This window comes from Chamaea fasciata, unplaced genomic scaffold (assembly GCF_029207755.1).
Source record: "Chamaea fasciata isolate MVZ Bird 193981 ecotype frontalis unplaced genomic scaffold, bChaFas1.0.hap1 SCAF_74, whole genome shotgun sequence".
Classification (NCBI taxonomy): Eukaryota; Metazoa; Chordata; class Aves; order Passeriformes; family Sylviidae; genus Chamaea; species Chamaea fasciata.
The window spans coordinates 352651-357352 of record NW_027094159.1 but is presented as its reverse complement, the minus strand read 5'-3'; positions in this window follow the sequence as shown (position 1 = coordinate 357352).

Here is a 4702-nt window from a genome sequence, read left to right as displayed (position 1 = left end):
AGCCTCCAAGTGTCTGAGGGAGGGTGTCACAGCTCCCACTGAGGCCACCCCTGCCCAGAGACCCTGGGGGAATGGGCAGACAAGGAGAGCGTCCCTGGGGCTGGGCAAGCAGAACTCAGAGGCACCAGCGGGTCCAGGTGGGAAACGGAGCGTGGGATGTGGCTGTGAAAGCCCTGCCTGGGCTGTGCCAAGCAGGACAGAGAAGCCCTGAGCCCCAACCCCCAAACAACTCTCTCCGTGAGACATTGCAAAGGAATTACAATTGTTTGTGTACTCTGAGTTGGAAACAATGGAGAAGTACCAACAAGAGATTCTCAGAAGCTTAAAACAACAAAACAGCCTTTACTGGCAACTTTAGAAAATCAGAGAAACTTGAGCAAAAGCTTTACTATGACATTCAGTCAACAAAAAAACACTGCTCAAAGCGTTAACTTGGCCCATTCAACTTCACAAACTGGAAGCCTGCTCAATTTTAAGTTAAGCAAAATTTGCAAGAAGAGGGAATTAGAAGAGGAAGACACAGAAAGAGAGAAAGACAAATAAAATATAGAGAGATAGAGGGAAGAACACACACTGCTACCAGCTCCTGGATTCCAGCAGTGTTCAGACAGAAATTCCAAGAGGAGCTAGGGTCAACGTGTGTGCTTGCCTTGTGGTCAGCCTAAAATACCCCTTGGTCTTCCTGGGCCCCTCCCCCAGATGGGACTTTGGGTCATCTGGTCACTCAGGAGCTGGGCTGGGGGCTGCAGAGGTGGGTGTGGAGCATTGCCTTTGGTGTGCCAGGGATTGGCAGACACTGCTGGGCTGGGATAGAGGCTCTGGGGGATTTGGGTTACAGGGTCAAGTCAATGCTTTGAGAAGTGCTGGGGTTCAGGGCAGGGTAAGCCTGGCTCTGCCCCTTCCTCCCCCTCACACGAAATGTTTCCAGCCAACAATCTCCTCCAGTCTCTCACAAGAGGCAATGTTGGAGGTGGAATCCCAATTCTGGCCATGGGCACCTGGACAAGAAGGACAGTTCTTTTCCGTAGGAAGGAAAGTACAGAGCCCCAGGGTTTGGAAGGCAGGTGAGAGACTCACTAGGCCAAGGTCACCCAGACTTGTCATTAATGGCAGATTTTGTCTGGGAGCAGGCTTTGGATAGAGGGAATTTTTGGAGGTGGAATCCCAATCTCAGCCATGGGCACTTGGAGAAGCAGGACAGGGTTTTTTTTTCCCATTGGAAGGAAAGCACAAAGCCTTCCCTAGAGTTTTGGGGACAGATGGGAAGTGACCTTTGTGAAACCACTGCCAGCCAGACTTGTCCTGACAATATTCCCATGGCAACTATCCCTGGATATAAGGAAGTTTAGCAGTGAAATCTGAATTCTGGCCGTGGCTGGTGCATTTGCCAGCATTGCCATGGGTTAGCACAGGAGGGGGAGATTTCCCCTTCGAGAGAAGCTCGTATTTCAGTTTTTGCATTCAGGCAGCTCCAGATCCCTCAGCTTTGGTTGCACGGCAGCTGGAAATGCAAGCGCAGGAGCTCTCTTTGGGCCCAGCCACAGCAGGTGACAGCAAGGACAGGGCCCTGGCAGTGTGACATGTGCAGAGAGCGCCTTCAGCAAACGCTGGCGGCTGGAACTCTGTGCAGAAAAGGCCCCGGGGGGTCTCTGCACCCAGGCTAAAGGAACAAAGTTCCATTTCTGGCCTGGCTGGGGAGCACCACAATGGTGCCTTTTCAGGGCAAGCTTCCATTGCCGGCTGTTCTCTCAGCCCCAGAGGGGATTCCGGGGGGCCAAGGGGCTGAGAGAGGGACTGTGCAGGAGCCGGGAACAGTGAGAGAGTCCAGGCTCTGGATTTGTGTTTATTTTAGAACTTCCTGTGCGTCTAAAACATTCCTTGCATGGTTCTGCCTTGGGAAAGGGGAACTTCCTTGGTGGCACCTTGGGCTTGGCACACACCTGAGGATGTTATAAATGATCAGAGCCAATTTCCAAAATCAAAGATTTATTTAACAAATTTGAAAAGCAATTTCGGGAAACGCCACGATAAATCAGGACAACATCAGTCGAATGTTGGGTGGACAACCCGGGAGCAGCAAAGGGTGCTTCTCCGGAGTACTGCCCACAAATTCGGGGTCTCAGGGGAGGTGTTTTAGACCATTTTTCTACCCTGAGGCGAAAACAAGACGGTAACAAAGAACCCGAAGAACATGACATCATGTACATAACATAATCATTGAAATGTCTGGTGTCCGCAAGGGATATCTGAAAGAGTTTCCTGAGAAATTGAGAAGACGTCTGAATGAAAAGTCTCCGAATCTTCTGTCAGAAGGTTTCTGCCCAGATTGGTATCGGATCTCCTGATGAGCTGTGAAGATGTGGCCAGCCCATGCTTAATGGGCCGTTTCCCGGTTACCTCTCTGGCAGATGTCGAGGTAACACCTTTGGACTGGGAAATGACTGTGGTATGCGAAGAGATGCCCTGGAACTCTTTCCAGGAATTCAGGGGTTTTTTACATTCCACTGCAAAGTTTTAATACACACAATTTTAATCCACGAATTTAATACTATGTATCTATTACAAGGAGATTGTCTGTTTTCCATGGGGAAGCTCAGGGGTTTTAGATTGCTAAACTAAAAGAAAGGAAACCCCTCGTTGCCTGAGTGCACCCAGTTCTCCGAGCAAAGCAGGTCCCAGGTGAGCGAGGAGAGGCAGGATGGAGTTGGGGAATGTGGAGCAAGGTTGTCCACTGGGTCAGAGCTCAAGGCACAGCTTCTCTGAGCAGGCCAGACCTGCCTGCTTAGGAGAGTCCCTGGGTCAATATGAGTCACTGAATGCTGCAATCACCTCTGCTCTCAAGAGAAAAATACACCCTTGAAAACAGGAATGTGCGTTTATTAGAAGCCCTTTGAAATATTTCTCCGTAACTCTAGGAAAAAAGATCTCCCAATGAATTGCAACAGACCACGGGGAAATCAAGGGAGAGCTGAGAGATGAATTTCAAAGGAGGTAAGGATTTGAGAAAAGTTAATGTTTTAGCTAAAGATAAGCTTTGCCAGAATTAGTTAAAGCAGGTAGCTAGATAAGCTGTGCTGGAAAGAATTAGAAGTTAATGGTTAGATGAAAGGATTCCGATCAAGGATAACGATCCTGGATCTAAATAACTAATTGCTTGTCATTTTTGTGTTTGTTTAGCTGTGTTTATAATGAGAAACAGAAGAAACTGATAAATAGATTTAGGAACACAGACAATTGTAAATCCTCGAGCATCCTAAAACCCATTCAACAGTCAGGGAGAAAGGAAACAGGAGTTTGACCAGTTATCATTTATCTTGATATCCATTGTAAAGGTTGAAAGTTTACAATGAGGAAGACTCCACTTACTTCCTTTTTTTACGCCCCCTCCCCATATAAAGGACCACTGACACAATTCAAAGAACAAACCACACATGCTTAATAGCTTTTTAGCTAATTATAATATGAAGCAGAGAATGGGAGGTTTTAGTGCTATAAATATGTATTAGTATTTTGGATATTCAACACTTTTGAAAAGAAAGAGATTTTGTAACTTGGCAGTGCATTTTAGGGAGTGATCGCACACAACTGCCTGGCGTTGCATTAAACATATACTTTCTAACTCTAAACTGTTAGAGAGTCTTCTGTCTGTCACAGTTGGGTATCGATAGTAGATCAATATCCATATTTTAATAAGTCAGCAGTGGCACAGGAAACTCCCAGCTGATGGGAACAAACTTTCTGGCTGACTTCAGAGGCCTCAACAAAGTTGAGTGGTTTTCTCTCCTGTCCCCCAGCCCTTCCTGGCCCCAGGGGCTGATGGCATTTGTGCTCCCTCAGGTTCATCTCCCCACACCAACACCATGGGGGTGCTCAGGCCTGCTCTGGGCACTGCAAACAGGGGCTCCTGAGCCAGAGCTGCCGTGTCTGTGCCTGCAAGGATGCGGCCCCCGTGTGAGCTGGGAGAGAGGCCAGGGCTGCAGAGGGGGGATGTTGATGGCAGGTGCATGAGGACGCTCTGGGACGCTGCCCGGGGGTGTCCAGCACAGTGGGGATGGATCAGCCCCTGCTCTGCTGCTCCTTCCCGTCTCCCCCAGGGACCCTGCAGAGCCCCAGCCGGGCTGTTTGCCCCCAGCCTGCCCACGGCCACCCTGGGGCTGCTCACGGGGCTTTTCCGTGCACAGCATTGGGCCTGGGCGTGTTCTGGAGAGAGCCTGGGCAAGGAGCCTGGAGCAGCGAGGCCCTGCCCTGAGGCGTCAGCGCTGCCCCAGCGGAGCCCATGGCCTGTCCCTGCTGCAGCCCCGGCACTGCCAGCCCCAGCCCTGTGCCCGGCGCCGAGAGCACTCCGGCCCTACAGCAACGCCAGGGCCAGGAGGGCAGCGGGGCAGGGCCACGGGAGCAGCGCTGCCAACACCAAGGGCTGCTGCTCCTGGGCACAGCTGCTGTGCCAGCACTGATCTGCCCCCAGCTCTCATCCAGAGAAGAGAACCAAAGGGGGATCTCTGCAGAAAACTTGCCTGCCAGATCCTTGGGTTCCTTTAAAGCCACCAGGAGTGCAGCCCCTCATTGACACAGTCTGTGGCCACAGGGAAGGTGGAGACAAACAAAATGAGGAATGGCACAAACAGTGACACTGCTTTGTGGACAATATTACAAAAGTAAAACAAAGGAAAAGAACCTCCAAAGTAAAGCAACAAGAGGTATC